The sequence below is a fragment of the Chelmon rostratus genome, chromosome 16 (genome assembly GCF_017976325.1).
Source record: "Chelmon rostratus isolate fCheRos1 chromosome 16, fCheRos1.pri, whole genome shotgun sequence".
Lineage (NCBI taxonomy): Eukaryota > Metazoa > Chordata > Actinopteri > Chaetodontiformes > Chaetodontidae > Chelmon > Chelmon rostratus.
The window spans coordinates 20,236,517-20,251,296 of record NC_055673.1 but is presented as its reverse complement, the minus strand read 5'-3'; the positions used below and the strand labels follow the sequence as shown (position 1 = coordinate 20,251,296).

General features: G+C 40.3%; 1 long non-coding RNA gene across 1 annotated transcript; it reads left to right on the top strand.

Moving 5' to 3' along the window:
• The first annotated feature begins 1,573 nt into the window (after positions 1-1,573).
• Positions 1,574-4,264, top strand: LOC121620034. The gene is made up of 3 exons (XR_006007546.1): positions 1,574-1,713; positions 2,391-2,607; positions 3,337-4,264. It is a non-coding gene; the product is annotated as an uncharacterized LOC121620034 (long non-coding RNA).
• The last annotated feature ends 10,516 nt before the right edge of the window (positions 4,265-14,780 follow it).

Sequence of the window (14,780 nt, the reverse complement as noted above, 5' to 3'; positions counted from 1 at the left end):
AACACAGGGGTGGGGTAAAGATCCATACCATAAGCATATGCAGGAGGCAGCCGGGAGCAGACGCACATCAGCTGATGAATGCTCAAAGCTAAAAGGCATTTGCCAGATTTCGCTCAGGTGATCCGACATAGTGATGGTAATTTTTAGTGACTGCCTGCTGGTTATTGACAGACCAGATAAGCGTTTTGGACTGAGCATTTCCATGAAGGTCTGACAAAGCAGAGCTGGTGCCAGCAGTCTGGCATCTTGAGCTGTTTCAAGTCTCAACTGATGATGAGATTTGAATTGGGGCTAAAGTAGCGGGTTCCTTTAGTACAACTCAAGAATTCATTTGGCCTATAAAACACCATGACAAAAGGCAGTTGTTCAGAAACCAAAGTGATGCCTTCAGATTGCTACCTTCGAAAGTCAGAAGAGCTAAAAGGGAATCAGTCAGTAATTATTTTAGCTTTACTGTTACTATTTTAATCATTAAATCAATAATGTATTAATGCAGTTAATATTAATAATAAATACACTTAATTAATTTATAAACAAATAGTTTAGGATCCAACTTCAATATATAAGTTTCAGCTTTATTTTCACTTTAGCTTGTCCTTGTGAGCTCACATTGCAGACAGACTTCAGAATTTGTTGAGGCAAGTATTTCCTGTAAGCAGATACATTGCTGATACATATTTTTGTAAATAATATAATAATAATAATATAATATATTAATGGGCAGTGGGGGAATTTACTCCAATCCTGTACTTAAATATACAGTTTTAAGACATTTGTACTTCAGTATTTTCCATTTTCTGTTAGTATTCCACTACATTTAATACTCAAATATTGAACTTTTTACTCCATTACTCCATCTATCTATCCAATCAGGCGTGATTCAGAGATACAGAAATAACAATATAAAATATGACAGGCCACAAAAACAAAAGGGGTGAAAGCATAATTTAGAAATAGCGACTATATAATGAGTAAATAATGCATATATGATGCAATGACACAAATTAAGCAAACAGTATGTGAAATAGTTAAAATTGGTTCCAACTAAACTGGATACACAAGCATGCTGATTACATGTTAATTTCTCAGTAATAATATCCCTCATTATCCAGAATTTAACGTACAACGCTCAGGTGAGTCCTGTTGCTACATGGGTATGTTTCCTTTAGATAGCCTACTTCTGATTAACAAAACTTTTGCTTGGGTATATTTGTTCTTTCTTGTAGTTTTACTTCTACTTAGCAGTGTAAAGGATCTCAATGCTTCCTCCATTACTGCTAACAGCTGGTTGCTGCTCTTAGCCTCTGTTTGAAGTTGTTGATAGGCCTGTTTGGTAGATGCAGAGAGCTGCCACAGCTTTGGATTCGCTTGCCTCTGTCGGTCATTAAACTTTGTATATAAGGCCGCTGCACTCAGTCTAAGATGCTGCTGGAGAGTGTAAGTTAATGGCTAAATGTCAAGTGTAAAATGTAAATGCAATTATTCCGTCTGTCAGGCTGCCGGTAGGCGGGACTCTGTTGCCATGACAATGACGTCAATGTTGGTGTCGAGTAACCAAAGGTCAAAATAAAGACAAGTGAATGAAAACGGAAGGAAACTTAACAGGCTGTCGAGAATAGGGCAGAACATGGCCAAATCGGCTCAAACTTCAAACCGGTGCACTACAGCGGCTGTCGACCTAATGTTGCCTGGAAATCATCGTGTTATTCGCCGGTAAGGAAACGTCAGACAGCAGAAGGTTAGGGTCACAGACAAGCTAACCGAAGCTAGCTGTCCCAGCGAGCTAGCTAGCCTAGGTCGTTGGCTAACAGGAGCTAGTGCTAACAGTTACCACATTACATTGTTTGCTTTGGCAGGCTGCCTGACGAGACAAAGTTACTTTAAGCGGTTCGCTAGCGATAGCAATTTACTTACGACAACTGACGCCTGTTCCTAATGGCTATCTCGCTCTTTAAGTTAGCTTTTTCAGTGTTGCAGTCAGTCAGGATAGGACACAGTAGCTGGCCTTGCAACAGTCAATGTTTCTCAGCTGTGTAACTTCACTGACACTACAGTACCGTTATACTGCAACTCTGTCTAATAACTGTGTGTCTAACCGTGATGCTATGGCTAATGTCATTGCTGCAAGTTAATGACATATAGAGCTAGCTTGTTAATCTATGCAGAATAGTGTAATGAGTGCAGGTAAACAAGGTTTTTAATTGACTCATAATTCATAGACACAGATCATAAATCATTAGTCTTAATAGGTGCTTGGCAGCGAGCATGCCGTTGAATGTCTTTGTACGTTGTCATTGAAAGTCATCCTCAGCATCAGTATGAGTACCCGGTTAGACTCGTGCAGCGTAATGGAAATGAGGTCAGGCTAACTTCTTCTTCTTCTTCTGCAGCTTGCAGGTAAAAATACAAGACTGCAGACAATAATGGCTTCGACACTGGAATCTGGACTCGCTACAGACATCATCTACGGTGGCAGTCAGAGTGTGATAGTGGCCAGATGGCCATTTGCCACATCGTTTCCTGCTCTGAGCGAGTTACACCTGCAGGAGGAAGGCCAGGCAGTTTTTAGCATGCTTGATAGAGATATTAAAATTTAGAGAAGATGAGGTAAGGGCTTCAACTTTTGAGTCCTGTTCCTGCTGTCTAGATTTTCTATTGCTTGTCAACATTGCGACTGAGGTTACAATTGCACAAGGTAGTTTGCGGCTGTAAACATCCCCGACTGGAAGCTGTCTATCTGCAGAGCTTTCAGTCTGATGTTTACTGCTGCTGACGACCTCCAGCGCCACAGACGGACGAGCTAGGTACATGTGCTGTGTCCATTCGTCTGACCTGCTTCCTCAAACTTAATTGTCTGGTAACGTTGTATTAATACTTAGTAATTAGGCCTTATCCTCAATATGAATTGTTCAGACTCAGTTTATGTAAACATCCTACACTCAGCTGTAATCAGTTGCAGCAGTGGCTGAGAGAAGGTTGTTTACTTGAACTGGCTTGAAGTGACACTTTGAAGCACACACAGCGAGCTGAGCGAAGGACAGCCAGTCAGTTTTTTTTTTAAATGATAATAATTTTGAGACAAATTAAGGAAAAAAAACATTTGTTTGTAACAAAACTCTTATGTGTACCTTTCTTCATTTCATATTACTATAAATTTAAACCTTTCGTCTTTTTGGGCTGTTATTCATACATATTAAACTATTGGAAATCGTCATCTTTTGAGTTTTGAGAACTTGTTTGACATTTCATAGGCTAAATGATTCATTGACAGACTATGCTCATTATCCTGTTTTCTCGGTGACTGGGTGTGATGCTGTTACATGTTTTCCCCCACAGACAAAACAGAAGAAGTATTATCCCACGGTGAGCCGGTGTCAAAGTGAGAACTCGCCTGTTGTGTTGTGGTCCTGCATGATTATGCTGGCATGTAAACTATGCAAGCCATCTCTACGATGTAATCGTGGCGGTAATCAGTGATAGTTTTTCTTTGTCTGATCGAAGGTGTCTTGCATGAGTACAGCGCTCCTATCAACGTGATGCATAAAGTAACCAAATATTAAATTGAAAGGGGATGTGTGGGAATATAGTTTTATGAAACATAAAAGCATAGGAGGGAAAGATAAAAGATCACTGAAGGCAGTTCAGCTCCAACAGAAGTCCTGTTCCTGCTTTCATGTTGACCTCTTAAATAGAGTTCTATAAATAGAGGCCCTGCTAGGGCCTAACAGAGCAGTCTAATTTCTGAATACATCCATTAATCACCAAGAGTAGGTAGGTTAGTGAGTAAAAGAGGAGTTTATTTTTACCACAGTTTGGTGTGTTACTCTAGTGCAACACATAATTGTTGACTGTATGTGATATAGATTTGGTCCAGAGTTGTCCATCAAATGTGATGCAATGGGATGTTGATCAATGTGCAGATGTTTGACTTGTTGTCCTGGAGTTGTGAACAGGTTTAAAACATTTTGTAAAAGCAGATTATTAGATAAGATCATAATGATAAGGTTATGTAAGTACTTGAATGTTGAAATGAATAAAGCTGACATGGAAAATCTGAATGTATCCTATGTTCTATAAGCCTTTTTCAGACTTTGAAAGTATCAATGAGCAACTGATGATAATCTGTAAATTCAGAAAATGTCTTCCATGAAATACTGTATGTACCAACATCTCACTGTCTTATGAAATAGCACCATCACAAAAGATCTGATGAAACATACTCATTCCTGCATGTTTGGAAGTGAGATTGAGTACAAATCTAAAAATCAAACAAATAAATGTATATTTACATAAATTTATTTATGTTTTGTGTCATAAAATTAAAGAATTAACAAATAAAATCTGTGGGCTTTTTGAGTAAGTTTAAGTAAGATATAGCTGAACTGAACAGAAAAGTTGATTTTCAACATGCTCAGTCTCACTGCTGCACATACCACATATTCACCACTAGATGTCAGACTTGCACTTCATTAAACTCACTGTCATTGGTGAGTTACTGATCAGGAAGAGATTTTAGAAAGCTATAATTTCTAATTCCAAGATGATTGCTGGGCAGTTTGAAAGCCAGTGTGTGTGTGTGTGTGTGTGATGGACTGAGATAAAATTGAAATGTTGCTATATCATGCTCACGGGATACAGTTGCTTTGACAGTAAACAGATTCCAAGTGAAGCAGCCTATTAGCAGCAGGCTTATGTCTAAACAAACAGCAGCTTTCAGTAGTGTGTGACAGCAAAGGTCTGAGCTTAGACGGCTTAATGACTGTATTCTCTGTCGTGACAGCGTCACGGTTGCCTGTCTAAACAACACGGGATCCTGTTTCATCGTGTTTGTTGGCATTTCATTCAGCTTAGACGGTGCCACAGGTGGCAACGTCTGCTAAAAACCACTTCTTTATTAAAGGCTGTTCATTCTATACTCGCACATTGATGTGTCCTCCTTGTTATTATTGTTAATTGTAAAAAGGAAAGTAATGTGTTCATGCACACTGAATCGTTTCAGGTCTAGTTACTCCAGTGGATTTTCATAGCTTTTTATCAGACATGGTTTGTTTCAATACATTTTTGAGAGTTTTTAGGTGAATCCCTCTTCACTCTGTGTGGGTACGATAGTTATATTTTACTTGTAATCTGACAAGTAATCTGAAAGCAAACCGGTTTCAGCTAATACTACATTGTCAATCCATAACTAAACTAAATCTGAAGCCATTTTTAGGATGTAAATATGTGATGAATTGACTAGACGAAATAAAAGTTAATGGGTTGAATTCTGTAGTTTCATGATTTAAAATGAGTTTGTTCATTACCTGTGTGTGGTTTTCGAGCATTGGTCCCTTCACCATAGTTTGGGACAGTGCATTTTGATGGCCTGTTTCGTTGGTCCAATGACTCCGGTGCAGACCGAAATATCTGATTGTCTGAAATAGGCCATGAAATTTGGTGTGGATAACCGTGTACCCTCTGGATGAATTGCTGTAACTTTGGTCATCCCCTGACTTTTCATCTAGCGTCATCATCGGGTCAAAATTTTAATTTGTCCACTAGCCCACTTCAAACCAGATGCAAACCAATGACACTCCCATTGACCTCAGCTGTACTTTGTGTTTAGAGGCACTGTAAGAAGCAAATGTTGGCATGACAACATGATGAATTAAGACGGTGAACATGGGAGAAAAGTATGAAAAAAATCTTGATTTTTCGTCCCAGATTTGGCTGAAGCTCCAAAAGCAGTACATCCAAGTCCCCATAATACAACCGAGCAGCATTTTCTGTTGGCTTTGTTGGCCTGGTATATGCCCATGTCTTTCAAACTCATGCCTAGTTTGTAGTGCAGGCTTTTTATTTCAGAATGGTAGCCTCCAAACCCAAACGGAGAACGCTCAATCGATGTTCGAGTAATTTTCTCAGAGTTCACAAACTACAGAGCAAAAAAAAAAAGAGTGCAGTGCTCCTCTTGACTCGTAAACTGACTCTGACACGTAAAATTGGTGTGGAAAGTTCCCATTTATCGTTCTGAGGTCTCATGCTGGCTCTAAATAAAGGAAACCCACCTTTTTACTCACATAACCAATTATACGTGCCAAATCCAGCAGCTTGGACTGCCAGGTCAACTGGGAGCCGACAAAAGTGGGTTCAAAGGAAGAGGGAACGGCCAAGCTGCCCGTTAACGGCAGGCCTGAAGTAACCTGTACACCATCCAGCTGCATTCCATCCGCTAATGGATTTCCTGCTCCACCCGGCCAGGACCGTTTAACACCAAAGTAAAAGATGAACCAGAGCGCGACAACACGAGGGCCTGCTCCAGGTCCCGGGACTGTCAGGCGCTGATGTGACCTCCAGCACCCATGGCATCACGTCCACAGACCAATCAATCAGGTTTCTAAATTAACTGATTGAGATGTGAAATGCACAACCTCAGCTGTCCACAGATGTTTTATGACCCGCAGTCGGCGGCGTGAGTGTTCAGACACATGAAATTCCTCTTGCTGATTAGGAAAAAGTTTTTGGCATTTCAGCTTCATGTAGATAGTGACAGCTAGATGAAGACAGGAAGGACAGGGGAGAGAGGGGGGAGAGAGGGGAGGACATGGCGCAACAGGCCTGGATGGGAATCAACCCCGGGCTGCTGCAGTCAGGACTCAGCCTGGATGCAGTGCACGTCACGTTCTCTAGCAGCAGAGCCATCACGACGCCCCAGACGAGCAGAATCCTTTGGAAAGCTGTCCTGTGAAGTGATGCTGCAGTGTTGTGCTGCTTTTAACGATGCTGAACACAGTGCTCAATGCACTAATTGCTATTTTGTTTTTATATGTCTCTGCATTTAGTTTTTCTTCTCCCCAGCGGTGGCTTTGTCTGCTCTGCCCTTACCTGAGGACGAGCCTATTCTCTGCAAACCGCTGTCATCAGTGTTGTCTGGCAGCTGGCAACACACCCACCTCTGATGCGCGGGGGCGACTCAGGTTAACTGACCTTGAAGTTGTATTTGGCGTGTCAGCACTGAGGGCGATTCTGGGTGCATATTATATATCGCATTAGTTTTTCAGCTCTACTCATAATTATTTAGCTGCATTGATATGAACACAAAGATATCTACCACCATGATCTCTGTGATAAGCAAAGACAAATGATGAGATAAAGCCTTTATCCTGTTAACAAGTAGAACAAATGCCTCCTTGCATTGCATGACCAATGATTTAACTGCACTGCTTTGTTTAGTAAATACAAGTGGAAAAATCAGCTAATTCAGGAACAACGTGAGGATTAACCGCTGAGGTTTAAGGTCGGCCTCATTCTTCAATGTTTTCATAATTAAAACCATCAATTCAAACTTAATAGTTTCCACAAAAGCAATGCACATCAAACAATATTCTGAATATTACTGGTTACTGTGTGCACCCAAAACTTTACATGCTTTCTAAATGATAATCTGAAAACTTTTAAACACGTCTGAGGCTCATAGCATGTCCTGTTAGCTCCCGCCATCGGCCACAAACGCGTCACGAAACACCCATCATCATCAAAACAGCCACGTTGATCATGGAGGCAGAGGTTAACTGGACCCCGTCAGGCATGAAAGAGAAATGTTCTGATGTCAGTGCCAGAAAACTCATTGTTGTTTATCAGCAGAGCACAACATCAGCGCCGAGTCCAGCAGAGGGTCGTGGGGCATTTATTTCTCGTGCGTGAGGAGTGCGTCAAGCGTTGGTCGAGAGAACTGTTAAAGCCCCCCTCACCTCATACATGTGCGTATGTGTTAGATATGTTAGCCAAGTCTGATGCCTGTTCATCTTAATGATATATAACAATATATTTCTATAAAGAAGGGGGTGAAAGCTTGTTTTAGGTTCTCAACTCTGCAAATTTCAAGAGAGAGTTTAACCAAATATTTATCCCACCAGTGGACATTCACTGTGGATACATTCACATCTAGTCAACCTATAGGTCAATATTGAACAGCAATTTGTCTCTAATGACTTCAGATACTCCCATTATAAAAACTTTCGCAATCTGGAGTATAATTTCTTTTGTTAAAAAGAATAAAATCAGTTTATTACACTGTTAAATTCAGTGAAGGAGTCGATTTTAAGTTGAGGAGATTCTCCTCCTGTCAGCTGGGCACCATTCTCCCCCTCAATGTGAAGGGCAAAAGGAATTAAACCACGTCCTCATACAGCCACAGTCATTAATTGATTGATTGATTTGTTTATTTGAGTGTCCTGCACCATATGGTGGCGCAGGACACCATGTCAAGAGCAATGACACACGGGACATTTGAAAACGGCAGCGTTTTTCTGTCCTGACACGCTCCTCAGGAAAGTCTTCACATCCGCCTTTCTGTGCTTCCAGCTCTTGGCTGAGCACAGAGGGACCTCTGGCTTCTTTGTGAATGAAATGTTATAGAAGCTTCTATGTAGTATGACCTGAATGTTGTGTGCTCCCTGTGGATCTACAGTGGGTTTTGTTTAACAGTATTCATATTACACTGCAAAGGACTGCTGAAAATAAAAATGTGAATCGGAAATAGAATATATTGCAGCAAAGTCTCTTGACCAAGGATAATTCCCATCCCATGCCCCCTTGAACCGCTCACTTTGCAGTGTTTTTATGCACCCTGAGAAAGCGCCTCATGGCTCCACTCTGGATGGCATTACTGTCAGGGGCTTAAAACCCTGCACGCCTGCAGCATGAAATAAAACTGAGCCCGCTATTGAATCATAAAGTTTTGAAAGGGTTTAAAAACCAAGGTCAGGACACAGTTTCATTTGATTCATCGCGGACGTTCACGCTCTTACCGCTGACTCCTGCCAATGCAGTTCTTCCCTTTGGAAAGCTCATATTGTCATTAAAAACCAAGACATTTATAGAGCTGGTGCATTTTAAAGGCTAGGCTGTCACACAGAGGATATACAGCATATATATATGATCAATACATGCTGTGTTTTTGCTAAAATTCAATCTGCTCATCCACCAACACATTTCATGAGACTCTAGATAGTCATTAAATCAGTTACTGAGGACACCTGAAGACAGTTTATAAAGCGTCTTTCATGCCTGCACTCACATGCAACGTTCAGCATTTCCCATCAGGATCTCCACTGGAAACAACTTGCTCTTTTTCAAACAAACCAGCCACCAGAATAGATGCTAGAATTGTATTGTATTGGGGGCAGAACTTCCCAATAATGAGAAAATTTATTTGGGGACTCATCTGAGAATTTAAGGCTTCAGTGGCAAAATGCATTTTAAAATCCACAAGGGGTCACCTCCCAGTCCTAGTTTTGAATTACTTACTGTGTGATCTGGCCTCTTTTCATCAATATCATGAGATACACAAATACACAAGACAAACTACACCCTCCATTTCTGTTTGTCTGTTTGTTCAAGTCACATTTACAATCATCATATACAACACAAATCAATCAAGTCAGATCAGTGTTATCACGATCACGATGTACTGCCTGGCTTGCCACAACTGTGGGAGGAGGGGAGAGGATAGAGAGGGAGCCGAACCGTCAAACAATGATGTTTTTTCTTTGATAGTTTGTTTCACCAGAATGTCAATATAGGACATGGATGATGCACCTAATAACACAACGGATGGTCCGCTACAGTATTTTCTATATGTTAGAGAGTGGAGTATACCGTCTGTATTGATGGACAAAAAAACTTTCTACACAGCCAAAATAAAAGCTCCCCTCGCCACGAACACACCCAAATGCTGAATAAATAACAGTGAAAATGACGAGCAGAGAATCAGGTGAGTCCTCGCTCTGACAGCTGAAGTACTTGCTGCTGCTCATGTTAAAGACAGAAGGAGACACGTCAGAAATGGAGACGCAAAAAATACCGTCCTTAAAAAACAAAACAAAACAATTTTCTGCTGCTCCTGCGGTTGCTGGATAATTTTATATTCATGTGGTCCACCATGTGGTCCAGTTCTCAGCTGTAGACGATCTGACGAGCATTTCATAACAACGGTTTCAGTTTCTAGTGTCCGCTGTCTGTTCCAAACCTGAAAACACTGATCTGAGGAAACCTCACTGATACCAGAACCACAGCTGGATTGTTGCCATTCAAAGTGTTTTAATGTACTAATTTGATTAGTAAATGCTTTATAGAATTTTCCAATTTTTTTATTTCTGCATATATTTCTCTATGTACATTTACCACTCTCATGTCTGTACAGTAGATATGAAGTTCAACACCACACAAAGAAGATGAAGCATGTGAAGTAGTGCCCTGTAGACGTGATGTAGGTGACTTTTGTTCATCTTTGGACAGAGCCAGACCAGCTGTTTCCCCATTTCCACTCTTCAAGCTAAAATACTCACTATAGAGATCTTCTCATCTAATTCTCAGCAATAAACCGTAAAAAGTTGCCCAAAAAGCTAATTTTTTACAGAGTTTGGAAGTTGCATTTGAATGTTTTTATCACCCAGCAGTCTTCTGGTGCATCAGCGTTTCTGTGCATGACTGCCACCACCCGTCAGTGGACTAGCATGAAATTTTAAATGTGAACAGAATGTGTAATGTGAACCCGTCTCATCACACATGCGCATGCTGAGAGCCAAAATCAGCAAGCCGGTGGATGGATACGTGCCCGTCTTACCTCATTTCATGAACATATGAAAGCTGGACTGAGGATCATCACCGGCTGTGAATCAGACTGAGCCCTGACACTGGCTTTTATAAACCGTCCCTTTCTGCAGCGAATGCACGATGCAATGGATTTCAGGACTTATCAGTCAGTAATTAAAATGCACTGAGGAGAAACTACTGGCTGTAATGACGAGCCTAAACTACACTTTTCCCACACAGTCAACTACAAATCCTGTAACTTTGTCATCAAAATGTAAATTGCAATTGTTTATGCCTCCCCAGGTCTTTCATTCAGTTTCAGATCTGAATAGGGATTGTTTCGAAATGAACAGCCCGTATTCAGATCTGAAAGTCTCGAGGAGCTGCTGCAAATCATGTCGTCCAAATAACTAGCACTCTCCAGATACATTACACGGTGTGTTGCTTTGGTCTCAACATCTGCTTCTTTGGTGTGGCCATAGTTTATTCTAACAGACACAGGGGGATGCATAGTGAACACCCTGGGTGAAGATTTATGTGGTGACTGGAGTTCTGTTGCTGACCGCTTGTGTGTGTTTGGGGAAGTTTGGATCTTAGTTAGCTTAGCTTCTTGTGAGACTGCGCAGAAAACACTTCATCAGACTAATATTTGATTATTTTTCTCCTTTTATTTATTTTATTTTATTTCTCCTTTATGCAAATTTTCAATTAAGTATCTAACAAAATTTAAAATATTAATGTTTAAAATATACACGTACTCCAAATGCTTCAAGAACAGCTATCAGTTTACTTTGGGTAAACGCCTCGAACAGGCGTTTGAGGCTAATTTTTACAGAAATGGTAAGGGACAATGTTTTTATATGAGAGGTCACAAGACAGAAAGGGTGGAACCACTGGTTTAATCTTTAATGTGTTGAATATAATCACATGTGACATATGTGTACATCTTAAAGTGTAAAGTAACTGGTGACTAAATACTGCATAGATTAGTTCTGTTCTAACGACTCCAGCTATTAGATAAATGTAGTGGAGTGAAAAGTAGACTCTTTCCCCAGTGGAGGAGAAATCTGACGACAATGGAAATACTCCAATCCATGTTTAAGTATAGTACTTAAGTAAATGTACTTAGTTATTTTATTTCTACCACTTGTTGGCTGCACAAATCAATTTAAAACCTGTAGTCTTTGTCAGAATCCAGCCCGAACTTTCTGAACTTCCGTTGCTCTGTCTTTTCTCTCATCCTCGCTCTTCACTCTTTCATTTTTAGGTGTTTATTTCTGTGTTCGCTGAACGCACCAGGGGAAGCATCACATGGACCTTTCCAGCCCTCTGGAGTCATCAGTGAGCACACGGAGCATTTTTTATTGCCAGAAAATGTATTTGTGAAGATACGAGCCGAGACGTGTGGCTTTCACACAGTATCTCTGTAGACATTACAAGAAAAAAACATTTTTAAACTGTGTCAGTGATTTACAGGCATGCATGAACCTTGTATGAAAAACAAGTTGAGATGAAGTCACTTTGCACGTAAACAGACTGTATTGCAGCTTTTTTCTTGTGCTTTTCTGCTCTATTTGTGTGTAGAAATAGTGAAACAATATATTTTACAGCGCTGAGCTGTTCTATAATAAAACTGTGTGTTTATCACTAAAGGTTTGCACATTTTATAGACAGCTGTGTCATGGCTCTTGTATTTTGGGTTCCTGGCACGTTTATTGACAACCGATGAGATCAGACTCACAGCTGAGCTTGTGATGAAAAAAGATACGATGCATGTAAGGTTTACGAGGTGCTAAACAAAGATGAAATTGTCCCAAAAAAAAGACTGTAAAACTGAACCAAAATGAACTCCACAGAGTCTTGTGATCATTTCAGTAATCGTCAGTGTTTGCAGCCTGCAGACTATACTGTTTCATCTATTTTATCTGTTAGTCCTCATATTTTTGAACTCATTTATAAAAAGGAGAACGGACAACAACTTGAGGGAGCAGTATATTTTCATGTGCCAGCGCTCACTTCCTGTAGCTGCTGTAAAAGTGGTTTGCTTCCTTCCTCACCGAGAACACGAAGAACTGCGGTCGGCCCGGACAGAAAAGGTGACGAGGCTCGAAACAGAAACTCTTCAAATGGCTCCTCCAGCAGAATCCACGTCTTCACTATGTTCATAGAGCCTCAGCATGTTGGATGCACACGGCTTCACCAAAATATGGATGTATGCATGACTTACTGTGGGGCCTCTGAGCTTTAAGCAGGACAATGCCGTGCACTGTACAAAATATGACTGATGTGTTTATCTTGAGCTGATTTTTCCTGTTGTTGTTGTGAAACAGCAGAACAATCTGACGATCTTTAGTCAGTCTGAAAATCTTATTAGAGTGTGTATCAGTTGTCGAATGGCAATCAGACATCAGCCGTGTTTGTCAACTAAAAGACTGACAGCGTCAGGTTTGTTGCTCACTAACTGCAGCTCATCAACGAGCTGTTTCGCTAAATCAGACACAGCTTCCATAAACCCACACTCTACGCTAAGCAAACATGTAGCTCTGTGATTTTAAACATTCACTTCACCTCAGGCCCTCGTGGTCACGGTCTCACTAAACCAGGCATGTCAAACTCATTCCATAAAGGGCCGTGTGGCTGCATGTTTTCGTTCCAACCAAGGAGGAGCACACCTGGCTGGAATCAATTAATCAGCTGATCTCAGTCTGATAACTAAATAATCTCTTGATGTTGATTAGTTGGCCTGGTGTGCTCCTCCTTGGTTGGAACAAAAACCTGCAGCCACACGGCCCTTTATGGAATGAGTATGACATGCCTGCACTAAACCAAGCTTTCTTCAAATCAAAATGTGACCACAAGGTGTCGCCAAAATGCATAAAACACTTTATTTAATACATGATGTGTTAAATGTTGATTTTTTGTTGTTGTTGTTGTTGCTTTTGTTCCATCAATCTTCTTCTTCTGCTTTTTCTTAATCAGTAGTGAAAAGTACCCGCAGGATGTACATTTACTCAGGTGCTAGACTGTACCATTGAAGTATTTTCATTTTTTTTTAATATTTAACAGTCTTTACTTGACTACATGAATTTGTCAGACATATTTACTTTGCACATTAATATTTGTTCCACTTTACAAAGTTATGAAATATGTTGCATTGTTCCAGATTAAGCTACACATTAGAGTATGAAGTAGGTAAGAGGTGCTCCACTGTCACCAGGTACAGTATCAAAATGCTGCTTACACGTTCAATCAATATTTAAATGTTTTATTCTAAAACTCTAAAAGAAGACATTTTGCATAATGGACGCCTTATTTTTCTCATTTCATATCTGACAATTAAAGATGGGTGACACATTAAAGGGAAAACCAGCATTAAGTGTCGTAGTTTGGTGTTCGGCCACTACAAGGATCCAGCTTCAGTGCTGCTTGTCAGAGATTCTCCAAGTGTGTGAGCTCCGCTGGAGGGATGAACACAATTCTTACAGAATTTATTCCCTCATTAGCTGTTTTGATCGAACACAAAAACCTCCCACGGCTGTTCAGCTGGGTTAAGATCTTGTGACTGTGAAGGCTTTAATATATGATTCATATTATTTTCATAATCATCAGACAATTCAGGGACCCCTCATGTTCTGCATGGAAGCATCTGCACATATTTATTTTAGAGTTTTAGTTTTATTTGTCACCTGCCTGGACACGAGCATATAAAATAGTTACATGATTACATATGAACAAACTGTAATTAATTAAGAACTGATTAAATTTAGCAATCAGATTGTTTTTGTTAATATATTTTTTTTCATCGTCATCATCATGAAGCATCACCCCCGAAGGAATCAGTGATATAATGTAAATACAGCAGCTGCAGGTCTGCTGGCACTGGAAGAGATGCTCCTGTAACGCCGCCTTCTACAAACCTTTCAGACAAAATTAGCTCAGTTAAAAGAACATTTCCAACTTTTCATCATCCGTGCGGCTGAATAACTTCATGAAAAATGTAAAATCTGAGGTCATCATCGTATTTGAAAAATGGGACTTACTCCCTGCTTATTACAGGTCTATTAAGATGAGGTGGTGAAAGTCCTGCACTGGGGATTCAGAGCGCGCTGTGACTCATTAAGGATCATTTCATCTAAAAATGTAGCTGGGAGTGGTACCCGTTTAAAAGCTTAAATTGTATTCATGCAGTTTCAACCCATCTTAAA